We start from the raw sequence: 21765 nt of genomic DNA, 5'->3' as shown, positions 1-21765 counted from the left end.
TACCTACCAGTTAATGACTACTTTAACAATAATTTGCCAATTAGCCTATTAATCCCCCTAAATGCTATCCAACTGATTAGTCACCAGTTAATGATTTCGTCAACAATGAGAATAGAAAAGTCTACTAACGATAATATCAGTTCAAGCTATTACTTGTCCTTTTTGTTTCTTAGTGTGCAGATTAAATTACATCTGGATCCCGCAAGCCTGAAGCGGTGTTTGTTGAAATGCCTGTGATTACAAATAGTCAGGAGTATATGACAAGAAACTATCACATTGCAGGCTATGGCTACAAAAATCCACCACTTTTCTTAATCTATCTATCTATACCTACTAAAAAAAGGTATTTTTAGTCTGTTTTGCTATTTTATAGAAAATCCCCTAACGTTTTTGACACTAAACCCACAGTACATATCAAATGTTTTTAAAAATACTCATATCTTCTAAACTGTGGCTCCAAATTTGACATGTTATATATGGAATTTGATTAGAAACATGTAGCATCTGAATATGATGTTATTTTACCTGTTAACAATTTAAAAAAAGTGTAGAATCTGAATATGATATTATTTTACCTGCTAACAATTTAAAAATACTATCTAGATTGCAATGTTAATCAACAATGCATTATCCGTCTTTTTTTCATACCGGTACTGATTCAGATTGGGATTAACACCTCAAGAAAAATCAGGATTGAACATGAAATTAAAGATAAATTTGATAGACACTCAATAGATAAGGACATGCATGACAAGAAATAAAAGAAGGACCCAATAAAGATGGGATGTCCGCTATAAAAGAAATAAAAGAGAAAAGGCAGAGGAGATCCGATAAAGATGATATGTTGCGTTATTATCCTATATATAAGAAGAAAAGAGAGAGGATATGCATGAGAAAAAGTAAAAAGGAGGCATGCATGACAAAAATTAAAATAATAGACACCTTTGATAAGATATAAATAGTGATGAAACATGGGCCAATACCTATGACATGTATGGCAAAAAATAGTGATGAAATAGGGGCGTAAGTACCTGCGTCCACATGAGACCATACAAAAATGTTCTTTTCCAGACAAAAAAAAACTCTTTTTATGATTAAAAAATCTTGTATCTTTTTAACAACACTTCATGTATTTAAGGAATATGCATGTGAAAAAAAGTGTTCAAGAGTTACCCTAAGTTGGCGATTCTTAAACTAAAACTGCCATTGATGCACACATGTCTCCATAGTGTGCTAATGTGTCATCGTTTGTTTTTGTCGTTTTTCTTTACTCGCCCATAACAACACCCCATTCCGAACATGACATGAATAAATGCATGATCGCTTGCCCGTTTCTTTGTACGGATTAAATCTACGTGCAAGCCGTGTTGAAATAGAACACCTGTAGAATTTTAAATTGCATTTTTATAGGTTGACCATCTTTGTTTGGGCCGTAGCTACAATTCTCAGACTATAGACGATTTTTTGTAAATTATTCTTCCGTTGCAACGCACAGGCCTTTTTATTAGTCTTTCAGAAAACTATCATAAAATTGGTTAGCTGTTCCAAAACCCTAGTCGCCAAACGGTTAAAAATTAAGCGAGGTTATGACAGGTAGGGCCCACTCGTCAGGGTTTGGTCGGCTCCTGGATGACGGCGCGCATGGTGACGACCGTTAGGCTGCAGCCATTCCGACCGGGCCAAGTCAACCCAAGCCGTCTCCTCTGTCTCCCTCCCCCGCTCACCCTCACTTCACCTCCCCTCTCCTTCCTTGACCTAGGCGATGGCGTCGGCAGTGGCGAAACTGGTCGACGACGGCGACTCTATGGGGCGACCTAGCACGGGGGGCGATGGTGGAGACTATTTCGAGGTGGATAACTGGCTTGGCAGTGGCAGCTTCGCTACAGAGCCGCCGCCGCCGCAGCCTACACCTCCGGCAGCGCCACAGTCGGTGAGGGGACAACCTACAGCTGCTGCACAACCTACGCCCTATGCACGGGAGAATCAGGAGCTGTCCCTTGAGTACGGAGCAGCCAAGGCTCTTGCTGGCGCCGTCGTCGCGTATCCGCCAACTCCAACCGCTAGGCCTCGACATTTGGAGGGGTTGAGTAAGTTTTCTCTCTTCATCTACTTGTTGACCAAACCCTAGTTTAATTTAGTACTGCTAGGTTAGTAGACAGTCCATGAAATCTTTAGTTAGGTTTGAGCAAACCCTAGTTTAAGCAGTAGTGATTCAGATTAGTATATGTATTTAGTTGTATGCATTAGTGATTCAGATTAGTACATGGATTTTGTACTGAGTGTGCATGGGTGGTTTAGCCTAGCACTGAATTTAAAAATGTACTTGAATTTGTATTGAATTATGTTAAATATGGATGTAGTCACAAATTTAGTACTCAATTTTCTAGTCAGTAGGCTAAATAGGGATGCAATTATGGATGCAACATAGTTGTGGCAGTACAGAATTTTCTTGCAGTTAGGTTTCTGAATTTTGTACAAGTTACAAAAAGTTGTGAAGTAATACATTCTGTAATACAGGCTGGATGATGACATTTGGGAGGTGAGGCTGCATTTCCAGGGCTGAGATAACATGGAAAGAAGCTTCTCTCTTTCATACATCACTTTTCTCAATTTGATTGCACTTACTGAGATTGAAGGCTATGGGTCAGATGACTACATGTACTGGGTAAAGGAAGTAGGAATTGGACAGGATGGCTTATTTCTTCTAGACAGTCAAGATGCAGTTGAAGAAATGATTGACCACTCTGATTCATAGTTCTGAACATCATAATGGCCAAGGCTAATGAAGAGCAGAGGACGGACGCGTCATGGGGAGCTCGACGGCGACGCGATGGCGGCGATGCAGGGAGGGCAGCGACTTAGGTTGATGCAGTCAAGCACGAGGAAGCTACTAGACAAGGTTTGAGGTCGAGACGAGGAGGGAGACGATGGGAACAGGGCCGAGAACGAGCTAGAGCATGAGTTTAGCTGGTCGCGACCCGTGGTCACCGCGTGAACTGGCATACGCGGTGCCAAGTGATCGGCCACATCATGTCCAGTAGATGGACCCTGATACCCTTAGTCCAAATGCAGAAAGAATTTGGTCCAGGGGCAAATAAGTGATTTGCAGGTTGATCCAAAACATTGTGGCAGCAAGGTGTTTGTGATACAGGGGGACAAATCCAGGAGAAGCCAGGGGCTGAGCTTTGGCATGGCTTGGTCACAGGCAAAGAACACTGTGATGACCAAGTATCCGCCCAAATGGAGGAGTCTAGATGGGGGTTGCTGTAGAAAGTGACCCACTGGTCAGAAATGGAGATTAGAAAGTTGCACTCATATGAAGAGGCAAGTTGAGATGAAATTGGGCATGACCCAATGATTTGAAGATATGAAGTTGCTCAAAAAGTTTCAGGCCATTTAGATGAACCAAACCATCACTTGCTTCACAAAGCTTCATTACGGACAGAAACTTAGAAAAATTGCACAGGGCAATTGGCTAGATGAAATGGGCCACAACTTGGTGGAGAGAGTTGATATGGATAGGAGAATGTCCTAAAAAAATTCAGCTTAAATGAAGCAATATAAAATATAGTTGCTTCAGAAATTGAAAATCTGACCAGAAACCAAGATTTGGAGCTGTGCTCACATAGAAAGGTTACATGAGCTCAAATTTGGTGGAGAGTGATTATTTGATCATATCAAGGACCTTGCAAAATTTCAAATCATTTGGATATGCCTAGCTAGTACTTCCTTCACAATGTCTTCCCTCAGATAGGAACTTTGAAAAATTGATCAGGAATATTTACTAAGCAAATGAAGTTGAATTTTGGCACAGGGCAATGATATGGATAGGAAAAGATGTCCAAAAAGTTTGGGGTCAATTGGGCAAAGGTAAATAGCACTTGCTTTGCAAAGTGCCATTTAGGGTAGAATAGGAAAAAAATTATTGGAGGATGATTTTTGAACATGGCAATGAAAAGTTTTGCCATATTTGAGCAAGATAGAACCCAAACAATTTATGAGAATTATTTTGGAATTTTGGGAGTGAAAGAAATATAGGTTGCTTCACAACCTAAGGCAAATAGGATAATTCCTTTAATAGAAAAGGAATATTCCCAATAAAAGAATATTGGGATTTGTGTTAGGATGAAAATGACATGATCTAGGGATGATAATGAGGATGAAAAGCCACTATAAAACCTAGGAAGACATGATCTTCCCAAGTTTTGGAACCACATAGCCACAGAAAAGAAAATCAAATTAAGAAATCCAAAAAATCAAAGGAAAAAGAAAAGGGCAAAATCCAGGGTGTTACACGTGTGCCGTACTGCTAGACGCGAATGCTAGGTATGGCCCATGCCACCCCACTATATCGAGGTGCTGATTATGTGGAGCGAACATATTATCTCTCCAGGAGTACGGTACACCACTAGTACTACTCACATTGTCGCGAAATTTCCTGGAGTCCGTGCTCAACCCTCCTCTCTCTCTTCTCAGTCAGCTAGCAGACACGCGGAGTGTTCCCATCGTCTGTTTGCTCACATGCGGTCCCACATGTCAGTGAAAATGCAAGACGACCCACTGAACCTGCACATCTTTCACCTCGATGTGCTGGTGATGAAAAACAAATCCACTAAAGATCTTCAGTGGCCGCTTTTGGAGTTACTCAAGAGTAAGATTCTATTTACAGTTTAACCAAAAATGCACATCATGTGGCTTCAACTAGCACTCCATTTTCTTGCATGACATGACCTGGATGCTGGATGTCCCACGTGTCGGCAAAAGGAGGAAGAACTCGACCAAATCTTCTCCAGATTTAGACTGGAGGAGTAGGAAACACGACAAGCCCTGTGCCTACATCATGCGTACAAGCCCACCTCACGCTATCACCATACTTCTCGGCCTCCGTGCGACACCTAGCTCTAGTTGATGGTATACTAGTACTAGGACTAACTATTGTACTAGCATACTCCACTATTAGGTTGGCTCTATGTGATGTGGCAACTTCATATAACCGGATGTTGGCTATACTACTACGGTACTCACACTCCAAGAAGTGACTCGAAAACCATTCATAAATTGAGTTTATCACATGCATATGCAAATGTACCATTCATTACATATAATAAGTCATCAACACATAACGACAACGAGGATACATGTTGGATTATAGATTATTCCCAACAAAACATTCTAGTAAATACTAAAGTTTTTATCACACAACAAATAACAAGAAGTGAAATGAACTTCAGCTCAACCAATCCTCGGCGTTGGAAACGCTTGCTTTGAACCATAAGTAAGCCTCTGGGAAGGGCCAGCTATTGTCAATATCGAAACCAACGCAGGACTCATCATCCAGACTGAAGCGGCCTATATCAGGATGCATATTGTGATAGCCAGGGTAGGGAACCATAGAAATGTCCGATGTATAGATACTGTTGCTTCTCATAAATGGTAGTAACGTTGTGCCAACAACAGCTGGATCGCCTTTCACCATCATTGGATAGTTTAGTCCAAGGAAGAGCGAGTTTTCTCCGAGACTATCAATATTGAATCAGGGAGAAGGTCCTGGCTCTAGCACACTAGTATCCATCTCGAATACCCTGCAACAAATGTTGGAATAGGTCCAGAGAGTGCTACCATGGGAGACAACACCTGCTTCCTTAGTAACATCAGCAGTGCCCTGTATACAGACGAGAAGAGGTGATCCATCAGAATAAGTTGCCAGGCGCCACTGAGTATGTAGGTGCTGCTCGTCCTCATCCTCCTGATCATCACCATCGTCATCTCCCCCTTGGTTATAACTTTTTCAAGTATAGTTGGTGGAATGTTCACAGGACCTTGGAAACACAAGAAGGTTAATTAGTACGAGGATACTAACTCGCATGCATGTGGATGAAACAATTCTAATTATGGTGGAAGACAAATGTACCAAAACCATAAGGATTCCATGCAAAACCAGTGCCACAAGTGGTGGCAGCAAACACAAGACGCTCGTATTGAATTGCATCACAGTTAAACCCGGGCATGGGCAGCCCGGCTCGACGACCCGGCCCGAGCCCGGCCCGAAAAACCTGGGCCGGGCCGGGCCGGGCTTGACACTCGGGCCGGGCTCGGGCTTTGTTTTGCAGCCCGAAAGGTAGTTCGGGCCGGGCTCGGGCTTCTCTTTTTCTATTTTTTGGGCTGGGCTTTTGGGCTTCGGGCCGGGCTTGCACGTACACGTACTAAAAAACAATGTTCGGGCCGGGCTTTCGGGCTTCGGGCTTGATTTCGGGCCGGGCTCGGGCTTGAAATCAGGGAGTATTTCGGGCTTCGGGCTGGGCTCGGGCTTGAGAAATGAAGGTTGGGCTTTTACAAGCCCGGCCCGAAACCCGGCCCGGCCCGACATTTTCCCAGGTTTAATCACAGTACTCATCCGTGTACAAAAATTGATTTTTGAGCAATATCCATCGAGGCGCGCCGTTCAGTTTTGAAGCATGACTAACTAGTACTGTATGTAGAGAAAATATAAACTACTCTACCACCACTCCACCTCTAGTACTAGTATAAAAAAGTTATATAAGCTAGAGCTTCAGCGATTGCTTGCTAAGGGTTGCCCACTTGCTTCTCACACTATCACCTCTCTCCAGATCTAAAAAAGATGCGGCGCCCCTCTCTTTCCCTCCTCACCAGTGGTCACAGATCCGCTGAGGAAGAAAAGGACGTGCAGCCTTGACGCACTCGTCGTCGGTGAGCGAGGTCACGCATTGACGACAAGGCCGTCCTCTCAGACCTAGGTGCTCGCGCCGGATGGTCTTCATCCCCAAGCTCGCAGTCGTAGTGTGTGCGGAGGACGACGACCACGAGCAAAGCCACTTCCCGCCGACCCTCAGGTATGCTACTTCTTTTTGAACCGTACCCTTGTTCTATTGCCCCATCAGCCATGTCGCTGCATGTGGATCTTTTTCCACCCCACCATCTCCCCAATTTGCTATCCTCTGCTCTGCTGGTCACGTAGATGAAAACCTTAATTTGCACTATTAAAGTAATCAACATGCCTCCCTCGGAGAGGACCTAATAGCTACATGTGGCTTCAACGAAAGGCTGTATGGATCATTTGCATAAAAGCTAATTTTGTTTGAAAAAATAACAGTTGGATAAAAGCAGGTTTTGATGAAAACATATTTTATCTCCAGAATAACTTTCATCAAAGTGAGGATCCTCGTACAACTCACACTCTTCATAAGTTCCAAGAATAGGGGCAAAGAGGGAAAAAGCAAGACATGACATGTATGTCAAGAAAGATTCATATGTCGTCCATGACCGTGGGCACGGCTATTTGAATAGTTTTACACTCTGCAGAGGTTGTACACTTCACCCACACGACACAATCCCGACTTGTTGTCACTAGCCGTCGCTAGCGTAGTACACCATTTGGTATACCGGCAAGGAGATTGTGACGAGGTCTTTGGACTAGATTCCCCAAAGATGTGACATGCCCACCGGGTCTGGCGCACAGAAATGAGAGTACGTCCTCAAACCGCCCCCCATCTGTGCCGAGGATACTCCCCGCATGGCAGATATCCCATCTGCGGTATGACGACATAAACACCTAAGGCTAACTAGCTTACTTGACAAAGCAAGTGCCCATATAGCATGTGGCTGTACTATTACACAATCTTCAAATCCAAGACTTATTAGGCCTCATGCGGCACGGACGACAGATTGCCCCCTTCAGCTCATGAAGGGTAGACAATCGCTCCTTCAATCCTTGATTCAGCTGTCACCCACGCCAGTATTAAGATGGTAAGTTTCACCAAGAGTACAAGAGGATAGAGGAGATCAACAAGGCCAACTGGCATAACTCAGCGATAAGTATCAACTGTCAATGATTCAGAGGTCATTCAACAAAGCACCTATAGGGTGATACACATGGCTAAGCATTTCTACTCTACCGGAATACTATAATTCTACTCAGGGGTCAAATTAATAGGCGACAAGCGGATCAAGGTAATGTGTCAATCAACACGCTAGCTATGAGAATTAAAATAGCATGCATATAGTAACCTAAAACAAATGCAATTTTGTAAACATAGGATATCAAAGAAGGAGGCATGCCTTCATTGTTGAGTCGTTCTTCGGTAACCTGAGTACGTCGTTGTCCAACATCGTCACTCCCTACTCGTCGCAATGATAGCAAATGAAAAATAAATAAATACCAAAGCAATAAATTCCAAATAACATCCAAACCAACAATAAGAGTGAATGGATAGAAAGATATTGATCAGATGGAGATTCCAAAAGGAAATAACGCGAATACGTGATATGGAGGTAAGAGAAAGGATTCAATGAGGTGACATGGTTTAGGTTGACACAGCTAAGGAAAGCTTGATGATCAAGATAACGTTCTAATTCAAACAATGATACTAACCAGTAGTACTGCCCACTACACATCTCAGCTAACTATATGGAAAGCTACTAACACACAAGAAATGGAACCATCTTATGCATCTTAACTACACAAGCACAACAAGGCATGATTAATGTAAAAGTTAACCACAAATAAATATTTAGATATAATCTAAATATTTATAATGGTCAATAGTAGCCAACATTCACATCGGCTATATGCTATTCAAAAGGAAGCATTCCCAAAGATAACCAAAACAACAATATAAGCCATACTAGTCAAGCAATCAAACATCATACAACACATATGGTGTGAGTTTAATATAGGTCTAGCCCTAAAACAATACAAAATTAGATCAAATATTTCAACCAGAACTTGTGTCAACTAATACAAAGAAATTAACAACACTGGGAGTAAATGAATGACAACTGTCCTAGCACAACACGATAATACAAGTTAATGTAAACTCATCCTACCACAAGCAAGAACATGGCATAACTAAAAGTAACCATTAACCAAAAAAATAAATTATTAGATGCTTCTAAATATTTACAATGGTTAACATCAAGCACAATCAAACATCAGTCATAAAAACTATTAGCAACCATTTATATAAGAAGAGCCAGTACAATACTATGGTGAAAGTTAATTAAACAACTAAATAACGACACACATTTCATACAAGGCATGTAATATGGAATCACTAGAGGTCTCAACAAATAACACAAGCATCAGACATACAAGCGATCATGATAAGCTGCTAAACTAGCACATGCCCTTTATAATAAGAAACAACAAATATCCAGTAACCACTAGCGATAATAATACCCCGCATGCTTGAAATAACAAAGCAACCTATGGACACTAAGCATATGAGAAAGACCAACTCCACTAACATGAAAGGTAAACTATTATATGCATGAGATGAACCATTCCAACACGTCTAAAACACTCATAATACTAAAAGAGAAAAGTCAAGCATATATAAGCAACACACGAACAACTATAACACATGTAATATAATAACACAAAGATCACTAGCATGAATTGATGTCTGGACTTAGGCATACCACAAATGCAATAGCTAGATAGAGTAGTTATGACAAGTAGACATGCATAATCATCACAAGAGATATGAGACTATGCTACCGATACAATACTACTCATAACTATGACATAATTTAGTTGATACCAACTAACGTGACTATCAAGCATAACAATCGCACGCAATCCCTAAATACTAGTTACGATTGTAAGCACACCGAGGCAGCATACTAAGCATGTAGGCAAGTCATACTAGATCATGACATCAAGCAATGTACTATATACTAGCATGAGTGAAAATGACTTGCACTTCTATTTGTTACAATCTATAGTTGCAAAGACGTAAGATACACCCCTAGGCATGATCTAATACATGAACCGGTATACACATGCTATACAATCTAGTTATGCACTCGCATCATCATGCGGGGTATTAATCAAGCATCAAGCTTAAGTCATAAGAGATCATATGTTGGTAACATGTATCTCTAACAAAGGCTATCCATATGTGCGATCAAAAAGTACGAACTAGCGATCACATAACACATGTAAAGCATACAATAGAACATGCACGACTTTGAGAAAGTGCTAACAAAATATAACAACCAATTAATCATACATAGCTACTACCTAGGTAAGTAAATGAATAATTATGAAGAAGCAATAAACTAAGTTCTACAACACAAGCACAAATTCTATACAGCAGTATGACCTAAATCATGACATAAAGCAACCAACCATGTAATCTAGAATGGTGACATGTAAGAAACCATAGGAACAACTACAAAATGTGTTATGCCATAGGGAACTATAATGGAATTGTTCTAAACTAACATAGCACTTAATTTAACATCTAGAGCCTAGCATAAAGAAACTATGCAAAAACACACATGCCAAATACGTAAAGAACTATCATAGGCATGACATGATTTCAAACCAAAAAAATAAACATGCAACATGGATGAACATGAATATGTAAACCATATCTAAGATATCTCCATGCTAAACAAAACTCAAGATATGATGTAATTCATGATGCGACAAACAAAGGAAACCCTAGAACAATTTTATGGAATTATATGCATGGTGAACATTAACCAAAATTTGTATGCACACATAACACATGACTACAAAATTATATTTTGTAACTCATACAAGCAAAATCTATATATAGTAAACAAAATACTAAACATGACAATCATTCATAGAAATCAATACACAAGCATAAAATACAACTATACTTAGTAACACAAACTATCGAGCCGAAGCAATACATATAACTATTTTAACAATTAAAACAAGAGTAAAACAAATCTAATAAATCATATGTAACTCCCACGATTATGAAATAATTAGGGGTGACTCCTAGGCATATCATGAACATATGAAAATTAACTATGAATAGTAAAGTTTCACCAAACACAAAACACACTTGGATTCTATACAAGACGACTAAGATAAAATCTATAGTAAAAAACGCTTGACCAAACTAACAATCTAACTTCACCACAGGGTCATCTTGTCCATAGAAATCATTTCACCTATTGGGCCCGAGATCATCCGGTAAACAAACATGAAGGAAACGTGCCCATGCCATCGGATGGCCTCCATTCACGCATCGGCGCAAGCAACGACATAGATGCGTTGCATAGTGATGTCTAGGAGATGCACCGTACGATGTTAGACATGTGTACAAAAGGAATTGAAGAGTGGCTCACCGGGTTTGAGGAACGATGAGATGAACCCGATGAAGGGAGTCGAAGAAGTTGTGCAAAAAATGACGTGTGGTCGATGAACGGTGTGGAAGAAGATGTTGGTGTGCTCCTACGTGCGAGACAAAGAAGATAACACAGATGGAGTCATTGGGCAGGTCCTCGTGTTAGTGGTGCCGATCCCAAGTGACTGCAGCGGCTCACCTATGTCGTGTGTGCGGCCAACAACTACCATAGGCTGGAATTAGTTGTCTAGGAGGTAGGTTATATATTATAGAGTATCTATATGGAAGGAATTAGATAGAGGCTCACCGGGCTTGATGAAACATCAAACTCGATGACCATGTAGACGGACATGCACAATTGTTCGCGTGTGGTTGACGAAACGAGTTCCTTCTTCCCTGAATGGATTCTGGTGTGGAGAGGGACCTTCAGGCGCAAGGGTTCGGATACGGATGACCTGCTTCATCGGTATCGAGCACGGCATCCATAGAGCATCATATTTTTTTGGAGAGGGTTCTGGAGAGATTGAGGAAGGAAGAAGGCAGCTGTCGGTGTCAAAACCGGCGGATCCCGGGTAGGGGGTCCCGAACTGTGCGTCTAGGCGGATGGTAATAGGAGACATGGGACACGATGTTTTTACCTAGGTTCGGGACCTCTCGATGGAGGTAAAACCCTACTCCTGCTTGATTGATATTGATGATATGGGTAGTACAAGAGTAGATCTACCATGAGATCAGAGAGGCTAAACCCTAGAAGCTAGCCTATGGTATGATTGTTGTTCGTCCTACGGACTAAAACCCTCCGGTTTATATAGGCACCGAAGAGGGTTAGGGTTACACAGAGTCGGTTACAATGGTAGAAGATCTACATATCCGTATCGCCAAGATTGCCTTCCACACCAAGGAAAGTCCCATCCGGACACGGGACGAAGTCTTCAATCTTGTATCTTCATAGTCCAGGAGTCCGGCCAAAGGCTATAGTCCGGCCATCCGAACACCCCCTAATACAGAACTCCCTTAGTAGCCCCTGAACCAGGCTTCAATGACGACGAGTCCGCCGCGCATATTGTCTTCGGCATTGCAAGGCGGGTTCCTCCTCCGAATACTTCATAGAAGATTTTGAACACAAGGATAGTGTCCGGCTCTGCAAAATAAGTTCCACATACCACCGTAGAGAGAATAATATTTACACAAATTCAATCTGCTGACGTATCCTGTGGCGTGACATCACTCCACGGCCAAGCCTTTATTCGAATCATTTTTACTGTTCCACCTCAGCGTGTTTAGCGAGGCAGTTTCCTTGGCACGTCTTGTCAAAGCAGAGATCGTGTCCCCTTATTCCGGGATTCTCGTCAATATGGGCGTGGATAACCCAACCACGCCCGTTGGCACATCTCCTCTATCGAAGGCGAGTCCCGAACGGTCATGGGGAAGGCTCTTGGTATTCAACCTCTTTATAAAGAGACTAAGGCTCCACTCCTTACTTTCAATCTCGATTGAATCCGCACCTTGCCTCGAGTTCCAACACCCAAAGCTCCAGATTCAGGCGCTTTGGACCTTCGATGATGTCCGGCTCCGACCTGCTAGGCCGGTGGATGCCTTCCTCCATTACAGAAGAAGACATGCTAAAGCTAAGAGATGCCAGGTATCTAACCAATGAAATTTCGCATAGGTTGCCTGCCCAAGGGCAGGTTATTCCCACTCCCAAGCCTGGTGAAAGCGTGGTGTTCACGTCTCACTTCCTTCGGGGGCTAGGCTTCCCGATGGACCCCTTCATGAGGGGGCTCATGTTTTACTATGGGTTGGAATTTCATGACTTGGATCGGGAGTCCATCCTCCACATCTCATCGTTCATTGTCGTATGCGAAGCCTTCCTCCGCATTACCCCTCACTTCGGATTGTGGCTCAAGACCTTCAAGGTGGAGCTGAAGATGATCAAGGGGCAGCAGGCAGAGTGCGGAGGGGCTGTTATAAGCAAGAATGCTGATGCTCCGTGACCCGAGGGCTCTTTTCAAGAGGAGCTCAGCCTATGGTAACAAGAGTGGTTTTATATCATAGCTCCCAGGGGTACCAAATGGGTGGCGCCACCTGCCTTTCGCTCGGGGCCTCCACCGCGGCTGGCGTCATGGGTCAATAAAGGACTCGACTGGGGGCCGTCCAAGGACGTGCCCTTGTTGCAGGGCCGCATTCAAGATCTCCTAGAGAGAGAGAGAGAGAGAGAGAGAGATCACTCTGGTCGTAGTAGCGCAGGTCATGCTGATTCATCGCACCCTGCCCTGCAAACGTCGCCCCCTCCGCCTGTGGGAATTTAACCCGGAGGGACCACGAGCTCTCCAACATTTTATGGGCGCGACGCCCGTGGAGATGTACAAGCTTTTCTTCGGATCACAAGAGATGTGTCCGGACTTGACTGAGGACACATGTCTGAGCTACAATCGTCCGGATACTCAAGTAAGTAGCCCTGTACCCGGACACACTATACCATATTTATCACAAACTTGCTCTTTAAAAGAGCTGTCCCTTGAACAGGAGTGGATAGCGAAAGCAAAGTTAATCAGGTGTCCGGCCCCCCTCCCTGAGACCATGCCGGATCCCGTGTTAACCAGAAAGATGGAGGTTGCGCCTTCGGAAGAAGGTGAAGGGGGGAACAAGGAAGCTACCGCCTCCGCGAAGGAGGCTGCCAGGAAAGGAGGGATCGAGAATCCCTCCATCCAAGGGAAGACGAGGACCGCCTCTGAAGACCCAGAGACCATGGTCTCAAAGCGGGGGAAGAAATCTTCGTCAGAGGGTCCTGCACCAAGATATGCCTCGGCCGCATTATGCCCCCAAGGGGATCAGCCCTCCACCGAGCCGTAAGTAAAAAGGGGAGTTTTTAAAATAAAGGATATCCCTGCCCTATTTCTGATGAAGATAACCAAAGTTCTACCTTGTAGTTCGGATCTCAGCCCTTCTCAGCAGAGCTCATCTTCGGGGGATCTTCGTCCGGAGATGATAGAGAGCGAAACGCCTCCCCCCGCCGTACCGTCTTGCGAGGCGGGCGACCCCGAGGTGTCGTCGCAGAGGGTTTCTCCGAGTCCGGCGGGGCCGGAAGGTGGTCCTATTTCCCCTCAAAGCCCTCCGCATCCGGCCTTCAAAAAAGGCCATCGGACGAGTCCGACACCACCTGATGTATGGTCGGAGGAGCTGGAGGATCTGCTCGGGCGAGCCTCTATCTCAGAAATCACCGTGTGTTAATGGGTATGGTGATTGAAAGGATTTCATCCGCTGAGAGCGGATTGCATGAAGCCATCAGAAGTTTACTGACAGGTTTTGAGGTACACGAAATGATGTACCTTCTGACAGTTCCACATATAAAATGCGCCCTGTGTAGATAGTAGCCCCTGAGACACGGTGTATTGTAAAAAATGACAGCGCGCCGAGGATCATAATCCCAGGTATAATATGTCGCCCTTCCTATGTAGGTGGCGAAGTGTCCGGTGGCTAGCCGGACTGACGAATTTGCCGAACTAAAGCGACAACTTGACGTGGCGGATGCCAACATCGCGCTTGTCAATAAGCGGCTCGACGAGTCACAAGGTATGTGATTTCTCCACAGACACCTGGTAAGGGAGCTTGATGCACGTGCCTTACAACATGTATGCTTGATGCAGATGGTGCCACTGCCATGGAGAACCTTCGGACGGAGCTCGCCCGAGCCAAGGAGCAGGCCAGAAAAAGTGATGCGGCTGCCTTGAAGGCGGTCGAAGAGCTAAAAGCTGAGCAGGCTGCTCATTGCCGAAGCAAGAAGGAAATGGCCGAGATGGCCGTGAAGTTGAAGAATGCTGCCGACCGCTGCAAGCTTCTTGAAAAGGAAGATCGAGCGGTGCAAGAGGACCTGAAGAGGGCCACTACCGAGGCCAAGGATGCTCGCTCTGCGATGAGAGCTATGAAGGAGGAGCTACATCAGGCCGGAGATATCGCGGCTGGAAAGCCCTTCCTGCTGCGGAGGAAGTTCACGGATCCTAAATATGCTCAGTTGGACCGGCTGTGGAGTTCGGAGGATGCTTATCTAGACTTGGCGGCAAGTGCCGCGGACGCGGCCGAACACTTCCGAGATCAAAAGGATCACGAAATGGAAAAGGTTTTTTGGTCGCAGTTCCATAATCCAGAGCGCCCTCTTCCATTAATCGATCGCTTGGACGAATGGGCGGAGCTGAATAGGTTATCTGGACTTGCCATGAAGGATGTCGTGAGTCTTTTGTGGCCGAAAAGGCCCGAGCCGAAGAGTTATTTTGGCTTGGTGCAACAGTTCCTTGGTGCGGTGCCGCATATCAATGCAATGAGGAGGTCGGCATGCATAGAGGGTGCGCGGATGGCTCTTGCCCGTGTCAAGACATATTGGGCAGAGATGAAGGCCACCGATGTTGCATCCCTAGATTCGGACAGAAGCCGAGTACCTGTCGAGCAATATTTTCAGGAAGTTCTGTAGGGCGCTCGTTTAATAGAGACGCAGTGCTCGAAGGATATTATGTTCGAATAACATGTATTATTGTGAAACAATGTTTCGATGTAATATAGAAGCTTTTTATACTTGTGCTTTCGAGAATTAAAATACCTCCTGTGCGGCCGTTAATGTATATGTGTATATAACCTGAAAGATGGCAGTCTTCGGCTTCAGCCCCCACGCATATAATGTAGGGATGTTTGCAAAAGGCGCATTTTCACACTTGATCCAACGTCTTGGTCCTATAAAGGAGGTGGTAGCGCAGCAAACTAGGCAACCGGATTATAATGCTTTATCACTTTCACTTAGCCATAGGAGTTTGTCAGTGGGGCTACTATATAGCCCCTAGGGGCACCGCGCTCACCCGAATTTGGGGCGCGTATGTGCCTGACCGATAAACGGCCCTTCGTCAATGCGGAGGAATCCTATAGATTTTGGCGGGTCATCGAGTGGTTGACCAGTCTCACGCTATATCATGACAGTCAGTTTTCGGCTTTCTCTACTAAGGTACTCGCCTGGATGAACCGGGGCACAATCGCAGTAGTTCTCCTGGTGCTGCGTTAGCCGATAGAGCGGAACGTAAGGCAGCAAAACACAGGAGCCGGGCAAACCCAACATTTGACCAAAGACATGATTCGGAGCTAATGCATATAAGGCCTAACTCGAGACGCTGAACACTCCCTAAGGTATTCGGTCTTTATGAAAACGGGCCGAATAACGCCCTTGGTAATAAGCCCCTGGTGTCCAGGTACACGCAAAATTCTGACGTGGCCCATGCCAAAACGCCAGCCTCCTCCTCGGTCATAGCAAGAAACCGGGGGATGTGTATCAACAAGAGACAGTAAAAAAGGTTTACGCAGGGTCTTAATCTGAAAAGAATCCTTGCAACGGGTCCCTACTGCACGTCTGCGCCTGTGTCTCCGTTGTGCCGTATCCTGGACGGGTGTAGCACGTTGTTCATCTGTAAAAGAGAGGAACTTAGTTGAAAACGATCATGCGAAAATGTACGTTATACTAAATAAACAAAGTAAAATTCAAAAAAATAAATAAAATTGAGCTTTAATGTCTCTTGTTGTACATGCGCGGAGCCCCTAGTGCGGGGGTATGCGGCTAGTAAGCCCTTGTATGTTTACGCCGGACTCGTCTAACCGTGTCCGGGGTCTGGATGACCTGTTTAGGTGCTTTGATTAGTGAAGCCGGTTTGGTGTGTGGCTGTCAAGGCAGTCACACAATCTTCTGCGCTCGAGGAACACTAGATATTTCCCTTTAAGGAGATGATGCCTCGCGGACCGGGCATTTTAATTGTAAGGGATGCATAATGCGGTATTGCGTTAAAGCGGGCGAAAGCTTCGCGTCCCAGTAGTGCTTGGTAGCCACTTGTAAATGGGGCGAGGTGGAAGGTTAGCTTTTCGCGGCGGAAGTTGTCGGGTGAGCCGAACACAACTTCTAGCAGTAGAGAGCCCGTACAATGGGCATATGGGCCTGGCATTACCCCTTGAAAGGAAGTGTTGCTATGGCGAATTTTGGTTGGGTCTATCCCCATCTTGCGAATTGTGTCCTGATATAGCAAGTTTAGATCACTGCCACCGTCCATTAGGACTTGTGTAAATTGGAGTCCGTCGATTATCGAATATAATATCAAGGCAGTCCATCCCGCATTCCGGATACTTCTAGAGTAATCCTGATGGTCGAAGGTGATTGGTTTTAACAACCAGTGGCGGGACTCCTCTGGGATAGGCCGTATGGCGCACATATCTATGGGCGCCATTCTGTTTTTCCCTTTTGTCACGTAAAGTGAGTTTACTGTTTTGACTTCTTGTGGGAAATTCTTTTGTTTTCCGGTTCTCTGCTTGTGGGGTTCGTCATCGTCCTCGCTTGGTGTGTCGAGCCCCTTGTGTTCAGCGTTGAGTTTGCTGGACTGCTTGAAGACCCAACAATCTCTGTGGGTATGGTTTGCAGGCTTCCCGGGAGTACTGTGGATTTGGCATATCTTGTCCAAGATTTTGTTTAAGTTAGATAGCTCGTCCTGGTTATCCTTAAGGGGCAGTTTTTTATGATCCTGCCGTGAGCTTTTGAATCCGGCATTGACTGCCGTGCTCTTCGGGCTGTTTCCCTTGGTCCAACGCTGGTCTTTGCTGCGTCGCGATTTCCCGTTTCCATCCCTGACTTCAGATGTACCTGGGTCACTGGTACTGCATCTTGCCAGCCAGCTGTCCTCTCCTGCACAAAAGCAGGTCATGAGGCTTGTTAATGTGGCCATTGTTCTTGGTTTTTCTTAGCCGAGGTGTCTGGCGAGCCATTCATCTTGGACGTTGTGTTTGAAAGCTGCTAAGGCTTCGGCGTCCGGACAGTTGACTATTTGGTTCTTTTTAGTAAGGAATCTGTTCCAGAATTTTCGGGCTAACTCTCCGGGTTGTTGAGTTATGTGACTTAAATCGTCTGCATCCGGAGGTCGGACATAGGTCCCTTGAAAATTTGCCCGAAAAGCATCCTCGAGCTCCTCCCAACTTCCAATGGTGTTTTCGGGGAGGCTTTTGAGCCAATGCTGGGCTGGCCCTTTGAGCTTGAGGGGTAAGTATTTTATGGCGTGGAGGTCATCTCCTCTAGCCATGTGTATGTGGAGGATGTAATCCTCAATCCAGACTCCAGGGTTTGTTGTTCCGTCGTATGCCTCTATGTTTACGTGCTTGAATCCCACTGGAAATTCATAATCCAGAACCTCGTCGGTGAAACATAGGGGATGTGCGGCACCCCTATATTTAGGTGTACCGTAATTCGGATACTTGACGTGTTGCATTGCTTACTAGAGCTTGCTTTCTTGGCCTGTAGATAGATCTAATTAGGCCATCTTTTTGATGCAAATCCGTGTGCGGATCGCATGCCGGCTTGTGTGCGGCGCCGTTTGCCGCTCTATGTTTGCCATGGGGTCGTCTATCCGACCGGGTGGTCTCTTTGTTCTTTGATTGCGGGGGCTCTACGGCCTCCTCATCAAATTCGGGCAGTAGTTTTTGCTTTGGGTAGCTCTTTGTTCGGCGACTATCGCCATATTTGTCTGCGGTGTTGAGTACTTTGCTCCATCTGATTCTGAGCGCATCTTCCGCTGTTTTGAGATTCCTCTTCTGCTTTTTCAGGCTAAGCGCAGTGGCGACGAGCCTTTTGTGGAGGTTCTCCTGCTCCAGCAACTTGTCCGGCGTGAGATCGTCCGGACTGTTATCATCGCCGGGGACGAATTGTTTATCCATATCGTCCTGTTCGGACGGTTGCTCGATAGCATGTTCGTCATCCACCGGTTCGCCCTGCTCTATGGCTGGGTATGTATGGCTGCTGTCTTTGTCGAGGCGGGATTTTGAACGGCGCTTACGTCGCCGTTTTGCCTGCTTTTCGAGGGAATGATCCCTCGTGGCGTCCCGTTGTTCCTCGTTGTCGCTTCCTTTAGGTGTATCCACCATGTATACATCGTGAGATGAGGTGGGTGTCCAGTGCCTTATAGGTGCTCGTTCATGCTTATCTCCTACATCGTCGTCCATACCGTCGATGACTTCGGAGTCGAAATTGAGCACGTCGTTTAAACTTTCGATAGTGGCTACAAAGTGGGTGGTGGGTGGGCTTTGAATTTCTTCGTCGTCCGCATCCCAACTTTGCTGACCATAGTCCGGCCAGGGCTCTCCTGATAAAGAGAGAGACTTCAGTAAATTCAGGATGTCGCTAAAGGGCGAGTGTTGAAAGATGTCCGTGGCGGTGAATTCCATGACCGGCGCCCAATCGGATTCGATTGACAGGGGCGCGGTAGGTTCGGAGTCCGGAGAGGAGTCTGGCACCTTGGAGTTACGAGCCTTGCAAAGGACAGGGATGGTGTTTGGCTCAATCGCCATAGAGATCGCAGCCCCCGAGGTGGTGTCTAGCCACCCGTCCTCGATCGGCGCAGTCGGCTCCGAGCTAAGGGTCGGAGAGGACACTAGTGCGGCCTCCAGGGCACTGTTCGGCAGCAGAGCTAGATCATGCCCATCGTGACATTGCGGCGCGCTTGGCTGTGGCTCGAACCCGTCGAAGATCAAGTCTCCGCGGACGTCAACCGTGTAGTTCAAACTTCCAAATCTGACCTGATGGCCAGGGGCGTAGCTTTCAATCTGCTCCAGATGGCCAAGCGAATTGGCCCGCAGTGCAAAGCCGCCGAATACGAAGATTTTTCCGGGAAAAAAGTCTCACCCTGGACCGCATCGTTGTTGATGATCAGAGGAGCCATCGGGCCTAAAGATGACGACATAGAGGAACTCTCAATGAAAGCACCAATGTCGGTGTTAAAACCGGCAGATCTCGGGTAGGGGGTCCCGAACTGTGCGTCTAGGCGGATGGTAACAGGAGACAGGGGACACGATGTTTTTGCCCAGGTTCGGGCCCTCTCGATGGAGGTAAAACCCTACTCCTGCTTGATTGATATTGATGATATGGGTAGTACAAGAGTAGATCTACCACGAGATCAGAGAGGCTAAACCCTAGAAGCTAGCCTATGGTATGATTGTTGTTCATCCTACGGACTAAAACCCTCCGGTTTATATAGGCACCAAAGAGGGTTAGGGTTACATAGAGTCGGTTACAATGGTAGGAGATCTACATATCCGTATCACCAAGCTTGCCTTCCACGCCAAGGAAAGTCCCATCCGGACATGGGACGAAGTCTTTAATCTTGTATCTTCATAGTCCAGGAGTCCGGCCAAAGGCTATAGTCCGGCCATCCGGACACCCCCTAATCCAGGGCTCCCTCAGCAGCTGAACCATTGGATATGAGAGAGGGTATCAGGGTGCAGACATAAGTACTCACGAAATTGGAAATGGTGGAGGATTTTGGGGATTAAGGAGGGAGGCAGAAGACAAGCGTATGTTTCTTTTCCTCTATGTAGATACTAGCTTATACCCGTGCGGCGGCACGCCGCGCCTTGCCAGTATGTCATGTGGAATTTTTGCATGTGATCGTGCAGAAATTCATACATGTTAATTGGTTACTAAGTTGATTTCTAATTATATTTATGTAGTATATTTGTTGATTCATTGTACTTATATAAATATTAAGGTGCATGAATAGCAAAAGTGTCACAGAATTAATAACCTTATTGCATGGAACAATTGATACATTTTGCACAAACAGAGATTCTGATACTGCAACTTTATGTTTCTACAAACAATATATGATTTCCTTGTACACTGCATTTCTAGTCTCTCCTGCAGGGGAACCATGTCCGGACTCAATTAGGAACTTAAGACCGGCACGTGAAATCACTCTTGACACGGAAACATACAACTAACCATGCGAAAAGACAGGTTCTGGCAGATAAAAAAAAAATCTTTGACAGCATCTGGCCTTGACTTTTACTAATAGTCATAGCATAGCATAATCGAATAGGAACTTGGCAACAACGAAGTGTAAATGGCCACTTGCACCTGGAATAATTTAGAACAATCCGTGGGATGCAAACACGCTGCCCTTTGTTAAAGCCGTCAATAATTTCTCCCTCTAGCACTCTTTCACCAAGACGTGTAATGATCAACCGCGTTCCATTGCACAAACCAAATGATTGGTTGACATTCCTAAGGAGCATAACAGGAATGCCAACCTTAAGCAGAATTTTGTGTTGTGGAAAATTGTTGTTTTTTATTGAATTCTATTGCTCAGGAGGGTAAAACAACTCAACCTCATCAATATGATCAGTGGCGTTCGATATAGAATCGAAGCTAAGATACTCTCCACGCTGAGATAAATAATCACACCATTGAAATGAATGAAAAGAAAGAAATATTAAGAACATGAGAATTTGAAGCCTTAAAAACTTAGTTCAAATCACGAAGAGCATGATAATTACCCGTCTCTTTCAAAGCAGGGCTTCGAGCATTGTTCATTAATCTACCTCTTGAGGGAGATAAAACCAGTAAAAAAGAGATGACCAAACAAGGAAGAAAAGAGAAGTGGACTCATACCAAAGACAGAGGGAAGGAAGAGAGGCAACTTTGACGGCGTCAAGCGACAGTCACCATACGATCATATTTTTCTAAAGAATAGCACATGCCGCAGGCATGGAACAACTTAGCATTATAGTGGTACGTACTGACTTTCACTAAATTAGATAACTAGCATGGTTCTCATTCAAGTAATTATATCACAGG

Source organism: Triticum aestivum, chromosome 1B, assembly GCF_018294505.1.
Source record: "Triticum aestivum cultivar Chinese Spring chromosome 1B, IWGSC CS RefSeq v2.1, whole genome shotgun sequence".
Lineage (NCBI taxonomy): Eukaryota > Viridiplantae > Streptophyta > Magnoliopsida > Poales > Poaceae > Triticum > Triticum aestivum.
Note: the sequence above shows the minus strand (reverse complement) of the source record.